Source organism: Pleurodeles waltl, chromosome 5, assembly GCF_031143425.1.
Source record: "Pleurodeles waltl isolate 20211129_DDA chromosome 5, aPleWal1.hap1.20221129, whole genome shotgun sequence".
Lineage (NCBI taxonomy): Eukaryota > Metazoa > Chordata > Amphibia > Caudata > Salamandridae > Pleurodeles > Pleurodeles waltl.
In genome coordinates, this window is record NC_090444.1 from 639796865 (window position 1) to 639818474 (window position 21610).

Consider the following 21610-nt stretch of genomic DNA (forward strand, 5'->3'; position numbering starts at 1 on the left):
TTATTCTTTCAACATTTGGTTCACAAATAAAAAGGTTTTGTTTGTTCCACTACAAAACTGGGCTCTGTTAGTGTGACGTCAGTGAGTGTGGTGACAGTTGCCACGTACCTGCCAAAGTATTTGGTTGCAATGTGGTCCCGTCTCTGTCTGCCTTGATTTGCAATGCTTCTATCCCCAGGCTGGCGATGTGGTAGCTCTTGCTCCTCATCCTCCGAATCTGTGTCTTCAGGGGTGAGATGTAGCCCACGTCTGGTGGCAATGTTGTGTAGGATTGCGCATGCGCCAACGATCTTGAATGCTGTTACCGGGGCATACTGGAGCGCACCTCCACTTCTGTGGAGGCATCGGAATCTTGCCTTTAACAGTCCAAAGGTCCTCTCAATGACAGTTCTGGTCCGCCGATGTGCACTGTTATATCGCCTCTCATTCTCATTGCCAGGTGTTAGGTACAGGGTAAGTATCCATGGTCTTAGCGCATATGCACTGTCACCTGTTTGGCCCAAATAAGCAATGTTAGCAGGGCATGAATAGTTTCTACAGTGACCTGTGCGTATGGCTTCAGGGTGTAGTCAGCAATACCTAATAGATATCCGTCTCCAAACTCCCCACGTTCTAGGCGTTGGTGTGTCCCACTGTGCCTGAAAATGTATGAGTCATGTGTACTCCCTGGAAATTTGGCTACATTGTCAGTGATGACATTATGGGCGTCACATACCACCTGGATGTTCAGTGAGTGGGTACATTTCCTATTGCGGAACACATATTCCAGATTTGCAGGAGGGCAGATTTGTATATGTGTCCCGTCCACACACCCTATTACATGAGGGAAGTTGGCAATTCTGTAGAAGTCCAACTTGGTGCAGTTAATTTCTTCCTCATTCCTGAGTAGGTATATGTATCTGGACATGTGTGTGAGTATGGCATCTAGGAAACATCTGAAGAATCGTGAGAGTGCACTTTGGGATACCACACCGGCCACTGCAATGACCCCCTGATAGTTACCCGAGGCCAAGAGGTGCAGTGAGCATAGCACTTGCACATGCGTGGGGATGGCGCTGCTGCGCATAGTCTGGCGTTGAAGCTGCGGATTGAGTAGTTCAATTAATTCTAATATTGCTGCACTGCTGAGTCTGTATTTGTCATAAATCTCCTCCTCAGTTTGTTGGAAAAGTGTCTGCCTGGTTCTGTATATCCTCTCCTGTCTCTGGCTCCTCCTCCTCCTCTGCTGGGCAGCGTGGACTCTCCTCCTCCTTGCTATCACATATAGTTCAGCCATTTTGAGTAACCCAGATGCCTTCTGGGTCTCCGTTTATACTTTGGTTCTGGTTACCACCTGCTCTGACTTAGTGGTAATTTGGGTGTACAAAAAGGGCTTTTTGCGACTAGTCGCAATTTGCGAGTGGCTTTTGCATGTGGTTTGCGACTCGCAAATTGCGACTTCCTATTTGCAGGTCGCAAAATCAGGCCGCTATTTTTGCGAGTCGGTAACGACTCACATCGCAATTTGCACTTCGTAAATGGGATTTTTGCATCCCATTTCCGATTTTGCGGTGTCGCAGATTGTGAATCGGGCCATTTGCGACTCGCAAACTGTTGCTACATCTGGCCCTAAGTTCCATTCCATGGCTATGGTAAACTTTGAAAGGGGGAGGAGTGACAGGGCAGAAAGAAGTAGTTGTGTTCTCATCCATCCCTGTAGATTGCCTGCTTACAAAGTGACCTGGAGCAATTCCACTGGGCTGAGGTAGAGCTAAAGACACATTCAGCAATGCTAGGCATCCTGAGTGGGCATGTGTCAAGACTAAGGCACAGAGCAGACTTCAGAGAGAAAAAGGAGAGCTGGATCCTGAAATAGTGGACCAGCATCCGAAGAGAAAAGGCAAGAGGACTGGGGGACCAGCTTCCAAACAGATCTAAAAACAGGACCCCTCTTTTCAGGAGGGGGAGTCACCCACATTACAAGGAAATGAGCTTGAGGAGCTTTGGCCTTACCACCCAGAGCTATTGGGGCCAGGGGGTTCCTCTAGGGAGGATCTATAACAGGGACAAAGAGAGTGCCCCACACTTGAAGGCCTGAGACAGCAAGCAGCTGAGGAGGAGCTAGGAAATATCAGTGGTACCCACAGAGTCTACTGGGAGGAGGGAGTCTTGTACACTGAGGCCAGAGCTCAAGCCTGGTGCAACCAGGAGGGTGGTAGTACCACAGAAGTTCAGGGACTTCCTTCTTACTTTAGCCCATGACATTCCCCTAGCAGGGCACCTGGGCCAGGATAAAACATGGAGTAGGTTGGTTAACCTCTTCTACTAGCCAAGAATGTTACAAAAAATGAAGGATTTTTGTCAGTCCTGTCCCTTCTGCCAAGCCAGAGGTAAGGCAGGTGGGCACTTAAAGGCCCCCTTGATGCCACTACCTGTGGTTGGGGTGGCGTTTGAAAGGGTAGGGATTGACATTGTTGGCCCCCTTGACCCTCAGACAGCATCAGCGATAGATATATCCTACTGGTAGTGGATCATGCCACTAGATACCTTGAGGCCATTCCCCTTAGGACAATAACTGCACCTGCAGTTGCAAAAGCCCACCAGAGTTGTGTTCCCTAAGGAGATAGTATTAGACAGAGGGTCAAACTTTATGTCTGCATGATTAAAACAGATGTGGCAGGAATGTGGAGTGACTTATAAGTTCACTACCCCATACCATCCACAAACAAATGGGTTGGTTGAAAGGTTTAACCAAGCCCTGAAAGGCATGATTGGAGGACTCTCTATAAAGATCAGAAGGAGATGGGATGTCCTACTTCATTTCCTGCTGTTTTCCTACAGGGAAGTGCCACAGAAAGGAGTGGGTTTTTTACCCTTTGAACTTTTGTTTGGGCACCCCATTAGGCAACCACTGAGTAAGGGAAGGCTTAGAGAGACCTCTCAAAGAGCCCAAACAAGACATTGTGGACTATATGCATAGTCTATGTCGAAGGATGGCTGAGTACATGTTGAAAGCCAGCAAAACTTTTCAGGGCAGCTAAGAGCTTCAAAAGCTTCTGTATGGGTAAAAAGCTGCTATGGTGGAGTTTCAACAAGGGCAGAAAGTTTGGGTGTTGGAGCCTGTTGCTCCATGGGCAATCCAGGACAAATGGTATGTGCCCTATCCCATTCTTGAAAAGAAAGGGGAGGTCATTCATCTAGTAGATCTACACAGTTGCAAAAATCCCAAACGAATTATACATGTCAACCGCCTAAAACCCTATTATGATAGGGGTGATGTGCCCATGCTAATGGTCACAGATGAGGGACAGGAGGATGAGAGTGAGCCTCTCCCTGATCTCCTCTCCAGCAACCCCAAAGATGGATCTGTGGATGGGGTAGTCTTTTCAGACACCCTCTCAGAACAATAGCAGACGGATTGCAGGAAAGTCCTCAACCAGTATGCTGAGTTATTTTCTCTGACCCCTGGGAATACAAACTGGTGTACACATGATGTGGACACTGGTGATAGCCTGCCTGTCAAAAACAAAATCTACAGACAGTCTGACCATGTTGGAGATAGCATAAGAGCAGAAGTAAAGAAAATGTTGGATTTGGGTGTCATTCAACCCTCAGCGAGCCCCTGGGCCAGCTCACTCTAAGGGTGACAAGAAAGAAATGAGGTTTTGTGTGGACTACAGGGACCTCAACTTAGTAACCAAGACAGATGTACACCCAATCCCAAGAGCTGGTGAGCATGTGGGCAGCCAAATATCTGAGTACTTTTGATTTAACATCAAGGTACTGGCAGACTGGTCTGACCGCAGGAGCAAAAGAGAGGTCAGTACCTTCGACTGCTAATGGGCATTATCAGTTCACTGTTATTCCCTTTGGATTGAAGACCTGCCACCTTCCAAAGGTTGGTGAACCAAGTTCTTGCTGGACTGGAGACTTTTAGTGCAGCTTATTTAGATGATATAGCTGCTTACAATTCCACCTGGCAGGGTCACCTGATCCACCTTGGAAAGGACCCTAGTCTCTGCAAAAGGCAGGCCTCACTATCAAGGCCAGTAAGTGCCAGATAGGGCAGGGAAAAGTAGTTTACCTAGGCCACCTCGTTGGTGGAGGCCAAGTACAACCTCTCCAACCCAAGATTCAGACTATTCTGGTTTGGGAAGCTCCCACACCCCAAACTCAGGTCAGGGCATTCCTTAGCCTGACTGGATATTACAGGAGGTTTGTGAAGGATTATGGCACAATTGTGCCCCCCTCACAGAACATACCTCCAAGAAGATGCCCAAGAGAAGTTCAACTGGACAGTGAGTTGTCAAAAGTCCTTTGACACTCTGAAAGAAGCTATGTACATTTCTCCAGCTATGCAAGCATCAGAGAATTCATAGTCCAAACTGATGCATCTGAAATAGGGATAGGAGCAATCCTTTACCAAAAGAAAGATGAAGGACATGACCAGCCAGTTGCCCTTATTAGCCAAAAGCTACTCCCTAGGGAACAAAAATGGAGTTCCATAGCGAGGGAAGCCTTTGCTGTAGTTTGGGCCCTGAAGAAGTTGGGGCCATACCTGTTTCGCTCTCACTTCACTGTTCAGACTGACCACAGGCCTCTCAGATGGCTACAGCAAATGAAAGATGAGAATCTCAAACTGCTTAGATTTCCCTAAAGGGGATGGAGTTTAAAGTGGAACACAGACCAGGGACTGCCCATGCCAATGCTGATGGCCTCTCCAGGTTCTTCCACTTAGAAGATGAAGACTCACTAGGGAAAGGGTAGTCTCATCCTCATTTGTTTGGGGGGGTGGAGTAGTGTGAAAGGAGGCCTCTTTTTGCATTGTTAGCCTCCCACTTTTTGCTTGATGTTGATGTGGCCTAGAAATGGTAGTGCCCAGGGCCCCTGCTAATCAGGTTCCCAGGGCCAGAGCTCTTTCCCTAAAACTGTTCTGATGCTTGCCACAATTAGATACACGCTTAAGTATCCCTGTAAGTCCCTAGTAAATGGGTACAGCTGTACCCCAGCCATGGGGTATTACGGGTAGGCCCCGGAGGGCAGCAGCACTGATTTTCTCACCCTCTAGGGCCTTGCCTCCAGAAACACCCAGCACTGCCATTGCAGGTTGAGTGTCCTGGGGCACACCTCAATCAATTCACAAATTATTTTATTTGGCATAGCCATTAAAAGTGTAAAAACAATAAAATGTACAATTTTTTTCTATTACATACTACATTCACATACAGAATTCTTAAATCATTCTAAGTCTTAATAACCAGCTCTACTTACATAGATCATTAATGTAAGGTTCAGGTTCCTATAATTTCATAAAGTGCAGTGTGCCAACCAGTTTATCCCACATACAATTCTGATTAGACTCAAGTCCTTACAATCTCATAAAGTGCAGTTTCCGATTTAAAATGCACCGCATTTTATCATATTTCATTAAGGCGAGGCAAAATTTTCTAAAATACCATTGTCCAATATAATTAAAAAGTAGTCAATTATAATAAAAAAACTCTTCATTCCTCTTTGCTTCCTACAAAATTCAAATTCTTACAATTTCATAAAGGGCAACGTGCCAACCGGATTTATCCCACATACAATTCTGATTAGACTCAGGTCCTTACAATCTCCTAAAGTGCAATTTCCGATATAAAATCCGTATAATCTCATAAAGTGCAATTTCCGATATAATGTACTCTACATTTAAATTCTTGACTCATTATAACTTGGCACAATTTTCTAAAATACCATCAACCAGTTATAGTATTTAAAACTCTTCATTTCTGTTTACTTCCTACATCATACCGGAGCCTATAATTCCAGTTAAAACACCTCTTAGGCTATTTAAAAATAGGCCCAATGCACACGTTACATTTAAAAATCTCATATCAATGAGTAACCTAAATGCTTGGTCCTGATTAATAATATTATATTCCTCAAAAATTGGTTGTAAAAACTTATTACGCACTTCTAAAAAACAGTAACAATCCAAAAGTAGGTGTTGCATAGTATATTTCTGTTTGTAAGCCACATGTACATAGACCCTGGGTATCCTTAAGGAATGCTTTTACCTTGGGATCTCCATAGTCTGGATTCAGCCCAATTCGGAACTGTACCACTGAGTTTCTTAATCTTGGGTTAGGTTTAGCCTCTACATAGGGAACGTTTTCCAGATTCCTCCATCCGACAACCATAGCCTGAGTTGATATTTTGCTCTCTAAGTACTTCAGGTCTAGTTCTCTTGCTCTTTCCTTCACTATTCTTCATAGATTAGATTTCTGAATTTGTGCACCACACCACTGGTTGCCGGGTAAGCCTTAGAGGACACAAATCTCTTTTAACCGTCCTGTCATTTGTAGCGCCCAATGTAACTCGCTTGTTGTTATTTCTTTTTTACACAATCTTGCAATCTTACAGTTCCCTTCATCTCTTATACTTAACCAGAACTTCAGTGTTGCTTGTAGTCCCAGGTAAGTCCTTGCCATCATTTGACATTCTGCTCTTATAGCTTGTAGCATACTTGAAGGGGGCAGTGAGAGCATACGCTTTACGCAAATGCTTTCTTCTGTCCGCCAGTTTAATTTCTCAGAAAATTTTAGAACTTCCACTCCATATGAGAACTGGGGACGTACCATAGCCTTAAAGGCAGAAATAACATGCTGGAAAGACGGACCCCCACATTTATTATTGGATTGTTTTAATCCCCAAACTGATGATAGAGCTTTCTTTTTTAGGGCTTCGGTATGGACTTTCCATCTCAAGTGTGAGTCAAACCATATGCCTAAGTATTTATATTCTTTTACCTTCTCTATTTTTTCTCCTCCTAACTAGTAGATAAATGCACTTTTCTCTTTCCCTATAAACATTATTTTCATTTTCTCCATATTAACTACCATTTTCTTCTTTTGACAATAGGAGTAAAATACCTCCAATTTCCTTTGTAGCCCTAACTCTGTCATATCCATTATCACTAGATCGTCAGCATTTAATAAACAGGAAACATGTACACCATCCATTTTTGGGCTTAAGCCTTTGGTTTCCCGTAACAACCCTGGCAGGTCTGACAGAAATAATGAGAATAATATTGGGGCCAACACGCAACCTTGGCAAAAGCCATTCTTTATGGGGATCCTTTTTGAAAGTGAGCCGCACATATTTAAATTACTTGGGCCCAATTTTGTGAATGCAGACCCTGAAGGAGTGATAATAAATCCAAACCAATCCCTATCTGGTTTAGCATATCCCATAGTAATTTCCTATCTACCAAGTCAAATGCGGCACGAAAATCAACAAAGCAGCAAAATAGGCTGCTACGCATTTCCACTGATTTTTTTGCTAATGCCCACAGACTAAAGCAGTGGTCGATTGTCAAAAGCCCTTCTTTAAAGCCGCCTTGTTCTACTGGTATCAAATCATTATCATCTGCCCATTCCTTGATTAACCCCAGCAATAGCTTTGTGAATACCTTTTCACCTACATCTAATAGGCTTATCAGCCGATAATTTTTTGTTTGAGTTGGATCCTCCTTTTTGTGAATTGGTCTTATCATGGCACCCTTCCAATTCTCTGGGAAACGGCCATGATCCAAAATGTTACAAAACGTAACATAGAGAAATTTAGTCCACCAATCAATATTCTTTTTTATTATTATTGCTGGGAGATTTCTGGGCCTGCTGCTTTAGTTAATTTTAATGCTGCAATAGTTTCTTTTATTTTTTGTTGGGCGAAAGCAAATCTCATGTTCTCGCCAAGCTTCCTAATGATACCATAACCTTCTTCATCATCGGTACCTTTATATATTGAGGACAAATATTTATACCAGTCTTCTTCTCCGCCCAGACACTGCATAGTTCCTACCTTTTTTCCCTCCCTTACCAGCTGCCAAAAGCCCCTAATATTCCGTGTTCTTATCACCTCAATCATTGTAACCAACTTTTTATTGGCATATTCTTGTTTCTTCTGTCTTATCAATATTTTATAGCCCTGTTTTGCTTGACGGAGCATCACTTCCGTATCAACGGAGGGTCTTAGCTTATATTCCCTTTCTAATTTTCGCATCATTTGTTCTTTCCACCTACATTCCCAATTAAACCATGCTTTGCTATTGTTTGTCTTATATGGTTCACCATTTAACTTTCCCTCTTGCGATATTTTTAAGTTAGTTTTTAAGTAGTTAACCATTAACGCAATCCCCTTATTGTATCGTTTCAATATATCTTCTGGATCTTCTTCCATACTAAGCATTGGATAGTTTACTTTTAGATTATTAAGTACTTCAAGACTACTTTCTGTAAGTCGAGTCGTTATCCTACGGGGATACTCAACTAACACTGTCAATGCCTTTTCTCTTTCTTTTTGGGTTTTACCAGCTGATCGCATTGCTAAACGGAGTGGCCAGTGATCACTGCCCTCTATATGCTTAACTTCAAAATCTAGCACTTCTCCAAAGAACCAGGTGTTTACAAAATCATAATCAATAGGTCATTCCTGCTTGCCTATTCGAAAAGTATTTTTTGACGGACGATCCATCTTCATACGCCCATTTAGACAAAACATGCATAGAGATCCTAAAGTTCTTACTAAGGACAAGTCGCGGGCAGAACTTTCGACATTGGGAAAGATTCTACTAGGGATTTGTGCAGCTGCCAATAGCTCCTTATATAGATTGTCACTACTGTTAGGGTTAAGCTTATGATTAAAATCTCCCAGCATTAAAATCAAGTATCCTGCTTTACCAGTACATAGGAGCACACCTAAAAAAGACCGATTCGACATGGCACACTCCCTATGTGCCCTGTCCACCCTACAATGCATATGTTTTGGGTAAGTCACCTATTAGAAATGGGGTCCTTGGTTGGCAGTCAGGTTACCACCAATGTTCCCTATAATTTTTCTTTCTCATGTGCGGCAATAGAATGTTGGCGGGTGCACTTTTCTTGCTTGTGTGTGCCACTGAGTGATACGATGTGCAACAAGGCAAGGCGACCAGCTACCACTTAAAGGTACATAAGGATTACTTTTAATTTAAGGTTGCTTCTTCGTCACTGAGTGGTTTAGGCACTGAATAAGTCATACATGCACCCTGTCACCCATCCCTGCACTTGTGCATCCATAAATCATTGATTTATCTTGCATTCACCAACTTCCGCAACCACAATACAACACATACACAAGTTCAGCCACATATGGAATATAAATTGAAATAATAAACGTAGAAAAAATAAAATATGCTTTTGCCTAAAAATAGCAGACATGCTTGTATTAACAAAATTAAACAAAACAGCAGGTGTACGTCTTGGAATGGTATTGTACATATCTGTGGACACCCTGCAATGGCATTGTTCATTGATCCATATTTATCATAGTGTTGCTTCCCCTTGCACAATATAAGGGGGCGCAAGGGCAACGCAGCACTAATGCCAGATTGTTCAAGCCATACAAGGCCAGCTTGCATGGCCCTGCATGGCTTGATACATCTGGAGTAACGCAAGGCAGCACAAATCGCTGCTTGCTTTATTTTGCCCCAGGGAGGTGTTCCTCTCTGAAAAATATGCTGAGTCACACTTCCTGTTTTGGGGAGAGGTAGAGGCTGTTTGGCTAAGTGAGTCACTGTATTACACTGCCTAAGACCCCCACAGCAGAAAGCTTTATTTTCACTCGCTGATTTCATTAATCACTCAAACACTTCTGCACTAATTCACTTAGCTTCTTATTCTCTCACTTATTCACTGACACCTTCATTTTCTCAGTCACCGCTTCAAAATCTTGGTCTTCATTTGCTCACTTACTCACTTCATGCTTCACTCACTCACTTGCTTATTCACTCGTTTGTAAACTCTCACTCACCAAATCACTCATGTGCTCAGTCACTTACTCATTTGCTCACTCACCTCACTTACATGCATAATTGCATTACCTCACAGTCACTTACTGACATCCATTCTCTTTTACTTGCTTTCCCGCTCACTTACTTGCTACTCACCCGTTAATTGATTTTTTTGTTTGTTTATTCGCTTACTAATTTGCACACTTGCGATAAATCACTTATTTCTTCATTCATATACTCATTCCCACATTCAGTTGCTCACTAACTCACTCCCTCAATTACTTGGACACTCACTCCTCATTCATTAACCCATTCAGTCACTGCTTCACTTATCTACTGACTCGCTTTGACAGTCAGATGCTCATTCAAAAACCCACAAATCCATTCACTCGCCCATTCACTCATACATTCACTATTTCTTGTTATTTTTACCACTCATGCACTTTTTAACTTGCATACACTCTGATTCATTCATCCATTCATTCAAATAATGTTACTTTATAACATATCGACTCAGACAAGTATGTGTGTGCAGCCAAAATAGTGACTCCAGGAGGTGCACAGAGAAATAGAAATTAAAAGTGGAGGAGTCACAGGTCTGTGGACTTGGCAGACTGGACTTGGGCTACAGGAAAAGCTTTGGAAATTCTCTCCAGCTGTTTCATGCTTGCCCTGCAGGCATTCACACGTCCTCCATTAGCATATCTAAAGACAAAAATGTGTCTTTAAAAATGCATTTGGAAGCGCAGCGTCACCACCATCAGCAACACTTCAATCTCTCAAGTGAAGCATTTAATGAATGTAGCAGTTCTTCGGAGTGCGTGTTGATTGTAGGTGTCTGTGCGGGGAAACCTAGACATGCGCGCCCGCACAGGCGCGCAGTTTAGAGAGAACTATGGTTACCACCTGTCCAAGCAAGGACCATCACTCTAGTCAAGGTAAGTCACACACAATCCAAATTATCCTGTGCCCATCCTCTGGTAGCTTGGCACTCAGCAGTCATGCTTAACTTAGAAGGCAATGTGTAAAGTATTTGTGCAATACATCATGCAATAACACAGTAGAACACCACACAAATACACCACACAGTGTCTAGAAAAAAATATATTATTTATCTGATAAGATGCAGGTCAAAACGATTAAGATGCACTGAGTATATCTTAAAAATATCACTGTAAAAATGATATACAGTGTCCTGGGGGCCTCAACTCTATGTGAAGAGGAGGCTCTAAGCACTTTAGAGAGCCCTCAGGATGCCAGGCAACACTTACGGGAGTCCCAGGACATGGGGACAAAGGAGGTGAAAAACGCAATAGATGCAGCACAACAAAGGAAGGTCCCACGCCGCTGGAGAACAACTCAGCGATTTGAGTGTCGCAGGATGGAGTGCTGGGGACCTTGGATATGCTGTGCATGAAGGAATTTTGCAAATAGTCCACAGAGGCCTCAGGAAGAGAAGAAGACGCAGTACACATCGCTCTCAGGGAAGGCAAGTGCTTACCTTCTCCAAATTGCATCAGCAGGACCTCAGGACAGTCTATGTTGAGGGGGTCTAACCTCTGTGTCCTTAGGAGCATGGTCGTCGCTGTGAGAGGAGCCCAAAGGTACCGGTCGTCATCTTGGAAGGTTACTGCTGGAGCAGGTGAGTAACCCCGTCACCCCACGGGAGATTTCTTCGGCCCTTCTGGTGCAGGATGAACACAGGGAGTCCCCAGAGCGTGCACACCATGGAAACTGTTGCAGTTGCTGGCTGGAGCTGAAGTTGCAGAGGAAAAGTATCCCTTGTGGATACTTTATTGCTGTTACAGCTGTTCCTGTAGCAGGCTGCAGCTGATCCGAGGTCAGAGGATGAAGTAATAGTTGCCGAGGATTCCTGAAGGAAACTTGCAAGCAGAATCTGAAGAGAACCCACAGGAGAGACCCTAAATAGCCCTCCGTGGGGGATTGGCTACCTTATCAGGTATGGACCTATCAGGAGGGGTCTCTGACATCACCAGCTGGCACTGGCCACCCAGAGCCCTCCAGAGTGCCCCCACACGTTGCAAAGCAAGATGGCTGTAGTCTGGGACACGCTGGAGGAGCTCTGGGCACCACCCCTGGGGTGGTGATGGACAGGGGAGTGGTCACTCCCCTTTCCTTTGTCCAGTTTTACGCCAGAGCAGGGGACAAGGGGTCCCTGAACCGGTGCAGACTGGTTTATGCAAGGAAGGCACCATCTGTGCCCTTCAAAGCATTTCCAGAGGCTGGAGGAGGCTACCCCTCCCCAGCCTTTATCACCTACTTCCAAAGGGAGAGGGTGTAACATCCTGCTGTCAGAGGAAATGCTTTGTTCTGCCTTCCTGGGGCTGGGCTGCCCAGACCCCAGGAGGGCAGAACCCTGCCTGTGAGGTGGCAGCAGCTGTAGTTGCAGTGCAAGCCTCAGAGAGCTGGTTTGGCAGTACTGGGGGTCCATGGTGGAGCCCCCAGGATGCATGGAATTGGCTTCCCAATACCAGATTTGGAATGGGGGACAATTCCATGATCTTAGACATGTTACATGGCCAGATTCAGAGTTACCATTGTGAAGCTACATATAGGTATTGACCTATATGTAGTGCACACGTGTAACGGTGTCCCTGCACTCACAAAGTCCCAGGAAATGGCCCTGAACTGTGTGGGGGCACCTTTGCTAATGCAAGGGTGCCCTCACACTTACTAACTTTGCACCTAACCTTCAGGAAGTGAAGGTTAGACATATAGGTGACTTATAAGTTACTTAAGTGCAGGGAAAATGGCTGTGAAATAATGTGTGCGTTGGTTCACGCAGCCTGCAATGGCAGGCCTGTGCAGGGCTTTGTCTGAGCTCCCTATGGGTACAAAAGAAATGCTGCAGCCCATGTGGATCTCCTGGAACCCCAATGCCCTGGGTACCTAGGTACCATATACTCAGGACTTATAAGGGGGGTCCAGTGTGCCAATTTAAATTGGTAAATGAAGTCACTATCCTACAGTGACAAATTTAAAAGTAGAGAGAGCATAAGCACTGAGGTTCTGGTTAGCAGAGCCTCAGTGACACAGTCAAGCACTATACAGACACACACATCAGGCCATAAACTATGAGCACTGAGGTCCTGAGCAGCAGGATCCCAATGAGACGGGCAAAAATATACTGGCATACAGGTAAAAATGGGGGTAACATGCCAAGGAAGATGGTACTTTCCTACACTTTCTGATCTCAGCGAGGCACCTCTATCTATACTCTCTGGGGCCACTGAACTGACCTATGGGGAACACTTCTCATCTGAGGACCCCATCTGTAAAACTCCTAATTTTAATTTGCTCACAGATGCATACAGTACCACCATGGCCAACAAAGTGATGTGGCCCGTTCCACCCCTTGGATCTGACTTCTGTCCCCAACCTAGGGAAGACTCTGTCCACAAGGACAGTAACCACAGGATACCACTGACAGGTATCAGTGTCAGGAGCCAGGCCCCAGACCATTCACTGCTAAGTGAAGGCCCTGAGTGGGGCTTTTGGATGAGCTCCTCCTCTAACTCGGAGGCTGGTAGGGAGCTCCCACGGGCCTCCTGAGGTATCTCAGAATGGAAGGCAGTAGCCCCAGGGGTCTTGCACCCCTTCTCCATTCTACCTCCCACCAGTTCAGGGGTGGCACCCTGACACTGGTCACTCAGCCCAGGGTCTGTACACTAAGGCTGAACCGGGGACAAGGGTGAGTCCTTCCTCACCTTACCCCTCCCTCTGGACTTCCGTGCCCTCCTCTGAGGAGTGGTACTGCCAGAAAACTGAACTGTCAGGGCACCCTTATGAGGCACCCCTCTCAGCTCAACTGACACTGGGGAACTTCCATCTGGGGACGGTCTCTCGGTACAGACTAGGTTACCCTGCTTGGGTCCCTTATGGGAACAGTCCAAGCAATGGGGCTGGGAATAGGATTTCCTGGGCCTCTGCCCACCTCCACCTCTCCTCCTACCTTTAGAAGGGACATGGGTCCCTCTCCCCCCTTACCATTATGGGCCCTATCTGGGCCACTGTGTACCTCCCCCCACTCTGTTGTGGGGAACCTAAACCACTCTCCTTAGGATCACTCCCAAATGCCTTTTCAGACACTCTGGTACTCACTCAGAGGTCTGTCTCCTTTGCAAGTTCCCTGGGGTCAGAGAACTTATAATCAACCAAGTGCTGGCGTAGCTCTGAGAAACAGTGACTGAACATGTGCTCTTTGGTCATCATATTGTACAGCCCCTCAAAAGTGTTTACCATACTACCCTTCACCCAGCCATCCAGTGCCTTACAAAAGGGTCCTACAAAATCCCGCCATGACTGGTGCCCCTGAATCTCAACCTGCACTCCTCTGGGGTGAAGCCATACCTCTTGACAAGGGTCTCCTTCATGGTTGGATAACTCAATTGGTCTCTCCCATCTAGGGCCAGAAGGGCATCCCTCCCATTACCAGGTATATGCCCCATGGGACAGCCCCCCAATCCTCCTTACAGATCCTGTGCACTACTAGGGTGGCCTCATACACAACAAGCCTCTTTTCTATGCCCTCCCTCTCTGAAGCCAGGTACCAAATCTCTGGGAACTTTGTCCTCTTTCTCAGCACTGGGCATTGTAGTTTTGCTGCACCACTGGACTCTACTTGCTGTGCTTTTAAGTCCAGTTCCTTCAGGCTCAGTTCATGAGCAATCTTTCTTTCTGCCAAAGCCCTCTCAGCCTCAGCTCTTCTCTCCTCTGCCAGGGCTTTGTCAGCCTCAGCTCTTCTCTCCTCTGCAGCCAGTTGAGCTAGCTGCAGCCTTATGTCCCTCTCAGCCTGTCTGTCCCTTAGCTCCTCATGGGACAGGGCACAGGAGGAGACACTGCCTCCCACATATGATCCAGTAGGGGACTCACTCTCTGTGGGTTCCCTTTTCTCCTCTGGAGCCACTGCTAAGTAATTTTTCTCCTCCTCCTCAACATCCTTCTCAGGGCCATCACCTCATTGGTCTTTGGCTGCCTGTTCCTCTTTTCAGCTTGCTTCCTCAAAGTCTACAAAGGCATCCAGCAGTTCCTGTTTAGTGTATCTCTTTGACACAGTCAGGCCCCTCTCTCTTCAGAGCTCCATCAGCTCAGCCTTGGTGAGGGATTCAATGGGGACTATATGTGACTCGTCGTAGTCTTCTGTGAATCTGGAATCCATTTCACAAAGTTCCAAGTTTACGAATGAGAGGTAGGATTCAAATTTGAAAAAAAAAAATCACCAAATGGAGAGAAAAAAAGAGCAGAAAAAACCCAACTCATTATGACCTTAAACTGTGGGTAGGTAGTAAACACTTAGGGCCAGATGTAGCAAAACGTTTGCGACTTGCAAACGGCGAAAAACGCCGCTTGCGAGTCGCAAAAGCCTCAACGGAATGCAGAAATGCATTTTGCGAGTCGGATCCGACTCACAAAATGCATTTCCAACTCGTAAATAGGAAGGGGTGTTCCCTTCCTATTTGCGACTCGCAATGCTATGCAATTCCATTTGCGACCGCGAAAGCGGTCACAAATGGACTCGCAGTTACCATCCACTTGAAGTGGATGGTAACCCACTCGCAACCAGGAAGGGGTCCCTGTGACTGGACATGAAAATATTTTTTCAGAGCAGGCAGTGGTCCAAGGGACCACTACCTGCCCTGAAAAACTCCGAAACAAAATGTTTCGTTTTGTTTTCAAAGTGCAGCTCATTTTCCTTTAAGGAAAACGGGCTACACTTTGAAAAAAAAAGACTGCTTTATTTAAAAGCGGTCACGGACATGGTGGTCTGCTGTCTCCAGCAGGCCACCATCCACCTGAGTGCCAGACTTAATATTAATGAGGTGGGTCTGTGCGACCCCATAGCGAGTCGCAGAAGGTGTCTGAGACACGTTTCTGCATTCCAAATTGCAAGTTGCAATTTGCTAGTCGCTGGGACTCGCAAATTGCAAGTCGCAATTTGGGGTTTTGCTACATCTGGCCCTTAGCTATTGTATGTCATTGCAGAACTTCAGGTCCTATCCTCACCACTGATCACCAATGTTAAAAATGGGATCTTTGGTTGGCAGCCAGGATACCCCTTGTCCCAGCAAGGACCCTCACTCTAGTCAGGGTAAGTCACACACAATCCAAATTATGCTGTGCCCACCACCTGGTAGCTTGGCACTGAGCAGTCAGGTTTAACTTGGAAGGCAATGTGTAAAGTATTTGTGCAATAAATCATGCAATAACACAGTAGAACACCACGAAAATACACCATGCAGTGTTTAGAAAAATATATAATATTTATCTCATAAGATGCAGGTCAAAACGATTAAGATGCAATAAATATATGTTGAAAATATCACTATAAAAATTATATAAAGTGTCTTTAGTCTTTTAAAAGCAAAAAATGTCCCTTTCACTCACAAAGTACCTGATTTGAGTTCAAAATCTCCGCAAAGAACCGCAGAGGAGGAGATGCGTGGAAAACAGGGAGGTGTGCGTCGATTTCTCGGGCCGCACACAGTGATAGGTCATTTCGGTTTTATGCAAGGACAGCTTTGCGTCGATTTCCGGTGCTCGGTCGTGGATCCTCTTCAGGTTGCAGGGTTTTCGGACGTCCCGGGGATGATGTGTGGATTTCCGGCGCTGACAGGACGAAGTCACAGGGGCTGAGTCGATCCAGTCGGCGTTGTGCGGAAATTTCTACAGCACGGCAGGCACTGCGTATATTCCTCTCTGGAAGTTGGGCTGTGTCGTTCTGGCTCGGCTATGCTTGATCCAGTGGGCCGTGCGTCGAATTTCCGGTCGCTTCGCTGGCGCTGCATCAATCTCCTTGTTGCGAAGTCAGGCTGCGTTGTTCCGGTTCGGCATGCAGTGAATTTTTCACTGCAATGCAGGCTGTGCGTCGTTTCTAGCAGGCTGTGCATCGATTTTCGCCACACAAGGAGTCCTTCTCGTAGAGATGAAGTCTTTTTGGTCCTGAGATTTCATGGAAAAGGAGGCAAGCTCTATCCAAGCCCTTGGAGAGCACTTCTCACCACAGCCAGAGAGCAGCAAGGCAGCAGGGCAACAGGAAGGCAGCAGTCCTTCACAGAAAGCAGTCAGGTGAGTCCTTTGGGCAGCCAGGCAGTTCTTATTGGCAGGATGCAGGTTCTGGTTCAGGTTCTCTTCTCCAGGAAGTGTCTTTTTCAGAAGTGTCTGAGTTGGTAGGGGCAGAGGCCCTGTTTAAATTCCCAAATGTGCCTTTGAAGTGGGGGAGACTTCAAAGAGTGACTTAGAAGTGCACAAGGTCCCCTCTCACTTCCATCCTGTCTGCCAGGGTCCCAGTAGTGGGTGTGGCAATCCTTTGTGTGAGGGCAGGCCACTGCTCTTTGACATATAAGTGTCAAGCCCTCCACCCTCCGAGCCCAGGAAGACCCATTCAAAATGCAGATGTATGCAAGAGAGGCTGCGTATCCTGTGTTTGGGGTGTGTCTGAGTGAATGCACAAGGGAGCTGTCAACTGAACCTAGCCAGACGTGGATTGGAAGGCACAGAAGGATTTAAGTGAGAATACTCACTTTCTAAAAGTAGCATTTCTAAATAGTATATTGTAGGAGGCTGGCCTGGCTTGTAGTGGGTACCAAGGGGTACTTACACTCTGTATCAGGTCCAGTTATCCCTTATTAGTGTAAAAGAGTGTTTCTAGCAGCTCAGGCTGATAGAAGGTAGCTATAGCAGAGCAGCTTAGGCTGAACTAGGAGACATGCAAAGCTCCTACTATACCACTGGTGTCATATGCACAATATCATAAGAAAACACATTACAAAGATATACTAAAAATAAAGGTACTTTATTTTTATGACAATATGCCAAAAGTATCTCAGTGAGTACCCTCACTATGAGGATGCCAAATATACACAAGATATATGTACACAATACCAAAAATATGCAGTAATAGCAAAAGGAAGAAATGCAAGCAATGTAAAGTTACAGTAGATTGCAATAGGAGCACATAGGTATAGGGGCAACACAAACCATGTACTCTAGAAGTGGAATGCAAACCACGAATGGACCCCAAACCTATGTGAGCTTGTAGAGGGTCACTGGGACTGTAAGAAAACAGTGAGGGTTAGAAAAATAGCCCACCCCAAGACCCTGAAAAGTAGGTGTAAAGTGCACCTATATTCCCCAGAGAGCACATAAATCGTGGTAGGGGAATTCTGCAAGGAAGACCAACACCAGCAATGCAACCAAAGTGGATTTCCAGACGAGAGTACCTGTGGAACAAGGGGACCAAGTCCAAGAGTTGTGACAAAGTCGAGATTGGGCAGATGCCCAGGAAATGCCATCTGAGGGTGCAAAGAAGCTGCCACGGGATGGAAGAAACTGTGGATTCTGCAAGAACGAAGAGGACTAGGAACTTCCCCTTTGGAGGATGGATGTCCCACGTGGTGAAGAAGCTTGCAGAGGTGTTCCCACGCAGAAAGACCGCAAACAAGCCTTGCTAGTTGCAAGGGTCACGGTTAGAGTTTTTGGATGCTGCTGTGGCCCAGGAGGGGCCAGGATGTCGCCACTTGGATGAGGAGACAGAGGGGGCACCCAGCAAGTCAGGGAGCCCTCACAGAAGCAGGCAGCACCCGCAGAAGTGCCAGAACAGGCACTACGAAGAGGAGTGAACTGGAACTCACCCGAAGACACAAATGGGAGTCCCACGACCCCGGAGGACAACTCAGGAGGTTGTGCACTGCAGGTTAGAGTGTCGAGGACCCAGGCTTGGCTGTGCATGCAGGAAATCCTGAAAGAGTGCACAGGAGCCGGAGCAGCTGCAAATCACGCGGTACCCAGCAATGCAGTCTAGCGTAGGGAGGCAAGGACTTACCTCCACCAAACTTGGACTGAAGTGTCACTGGACTGTTAGAGTCACTTGTACAGAGTTGCTGAGTTCCAGGGACCACGCTCGTCATGCTGAGAGGGGACCCAGAGGACCGGTGATGCAGTCTTTTGTTGCCTGCAGTTGCAGGGGGAAGATTCCGTCGACCCACGGGAGATTTCTTCAGAGCTCCTGGTGCAAGAGGAGGCAGGCTACCCCCAGAGCATGCACCACCAGGAAACAGGCGAGAAAGCGGCAGAATCAGTGATACAAGGTTGCAGTAGTCGTCTTTGCTACTTTGTTGCGGTTTTGCAGGCGTCCTGAGCAGTCAGCGGTCGATCCTTTGGCAGAAGGTGAAGATAGAGATGCAGAGGAACTCTGATGAGCTCTTGCATTCGTTATCTAAAGAATTCCCCAAAGCAGAGACCCTAAATAGCCAGAAAAGGAGGTTTGGCTACCTAGGAAGGAGGATAGGCTAGCAACACAGGTAAGAGCCTATCAGAAGGAGTCTCTGACGTCACCTGCTGGCACTGGCCACTCAGAGCAGTCCAGTGTGCCAGCAGCACCTCTGTTTCCAAGATGGCAGAGGTCTGGAGCACACTGGAGGAGCTCTGGGCACCTCCCCTGGGAGGTGCAGGTCAGGGGAGTGGTCACTACCCTTTCCTTTGTCCAGTTTCGCGCCAGAGCAGGGCTGGGGGATCCCTGAACCGGTGAAGACTGGCTTATGCAGACATGGCACCACTACTCCTCCCCAGCCCTGACACCTTTTTATCCAAAGGGAGAGGGTGTAACACCCTCTCTCTGAGGAAGTCCTTTGTTCTGCCTTCCTGGGCCAAGCCTGGCTGGACCCCAGGAGGGCAGAAACCTGTCTGAGGGGTTGGCAGCAGCAGCAGCGAAACCCCGGGAAAGGCAGTTTGGCAGTACCCAGGTCTGTGCTAGAGACTCAGGGGATCATGGAATTGTCTCCCAAATGCCAGAATGGCAATTCCATGATCTTAGACATGTTACATGGCCATGTTCGGAGTTACCATTGTGACGCTATACATAGGTAGTGACCTATGTATAGTGCACGCGTGTAATGGTGTCCCCGCACTCACAAAGTCCGGGGAATTTGCCCTGAACGATGTGGGGGCACCTTGGCTAGTGCCAGGGTGCCCACACACTAAGTAACTTAGCACCCAACCTTTACCAGGTAAAGGTTAGACATATAGGTGACTTATAAGTTACTTAAGTGCAGTAGTAAATGGCTGTGAAATAACGTGGACGTTATTTCACTCAGGCTGCAGTGGCAGGCCTGTGTAAGAATTGTCAGGGCTCCCTATGGGTGGCAAAAGAAGTGCTGCAGCCCATAGGGATCTCCTGGAACCCCAATACCCTGGGTACCTCAGTACCATATACTAGGGAATTATAAGGGTGTTCCAGTATGCCAACGTGAATTGGTGAAATTGGTCACTAGCCTGTTAGTGACAATTTAGAAAGTAGAGAGAGCATGACCACTGAGGTTCTGGTTAGCAGAGCCTCAGTGAGACAGTTAGTCATCACACAGGGAACAAATACAGGGCACACTTATGAGCACTGGGGCCCTGGCTGGCAGGGTCCCAGTGACACATACACTAAAACAACATATATACAGTGAAATATGGGGGTAACATGCCAGGCAAGATGGTACTTTCCTACACCCCCCCCCAAACGAAGGACAATAAGACTAGCCATGACCTGATGAGTCTTCATTGTCTAAGTGGAAATATCTGGAGAGTCCATCTGCATTGGAGTGGGTACTCCCAGGTCTATGTTCCACTGTATAGTCCATTCCCTGTAGAGATATGGACCACCTCAACAATTTAGGGTTTTCACCTTTCATTTGTTTTAGCCAAAGTAGAGGTTTGTGGTCTGTCTGAACAATGAAGTGAGTGCCAACAGGTATGGCCTCAACTTCTTCAGTGCCCAGACCACAGCAAAGGCCTCCCTCTCTATGGCAGACCAACGCTTTTCTCTAGGGGTCAACCTCCTGCTGATAAAAGCAACCGGTTGATCCTGGCCCTCAGAATTGAGTTGTGATAAGACTGCCCCTACCCCTAATTCAGATGCATCAGTTTGGACAATTAATTTTTTGGAATAACCTGGGCTTTTTAGGACAGGTGCAGAGCACATGGCCTTTTTCAGCTCCTCAAAAGCTTTCTGACAGCTAGCTGTCCACAATACCTTTTTAGGCATTTTCTTAGATGTGAGGTCATTAAGAGGGGCTGCAGTGGAGCCATAGTTCTTTATGAACCTCCTGTAATACCCAGTGAGGCCTAAGAAGGCTCTCACCTGGGTCTGAGTTGTAGGGGGAACCCAATCTATGATAGTTTGGATTTTCCCCTGAAGTGGTGCAATCTGTTCTCCTCCTACCAGGTGTCCCAGATAATCCACTTTCCCCTGCCCTATCTGGCACTTTGAAGCCTTGATAGTGAGGCCTGCCTTTTGCAGGGCCTCCAAAACTTTCCACAAGTGGACCAGGTGATCATCCCAGGTGGAGCTAAAGACAGCTATATCATCTAGATATGCTGCACTAAAAGCCTCCAACTCTTGCAGGACTGTATTCACCAGCCTCTGAAAAGTGGCAGGTGCATTTTTCAAACCAAAGGGCATTACTGTGAATTGGTAGTGCCCTCCAATAGTCGAAAATGCAGTTTTTGCTTTAGCATCCTCTGATAACTTGATCTGCCAATACCTGCAGTCAAATCAAAGGTGCTTAGATACTTGGCAGATGCCAGTGTATCTATTAGCTCATCTGCCCTGGGTATAGGGTGAGCATCAGTTTTAGTTACCTGCTTGAGACCTCTGTAATCTACACAAAACCTAATTTCCCTTTTCCCATCTTTGGAATGAGTCTTTGGTACAAGTACCACAGGAGAGGCCCATGGACTTTCAGAGTGCTCAACCACTCCCAGTTCAAGCATTTTCTGAACTTCTTATTTTATGCAGTCTCCGACATGGTCAGG

The 21610-nt window shown here is 46.4% G+C and overlaps 1 protein-coding gene across 4 annotated transcripts in view; it reads left to right on the top strand.

Annotated features, from left to right (window-relative positions):
* The window catches only part of LOC138295898 (amine sulfotransferase-like), an 895551-nt gene that overhangs the window by 98663 nt on the left and 775278 nt on the right, over positions 1–21610 (top strand). The gene's annotated exons all lie outside the window — the stretch shown is intronic.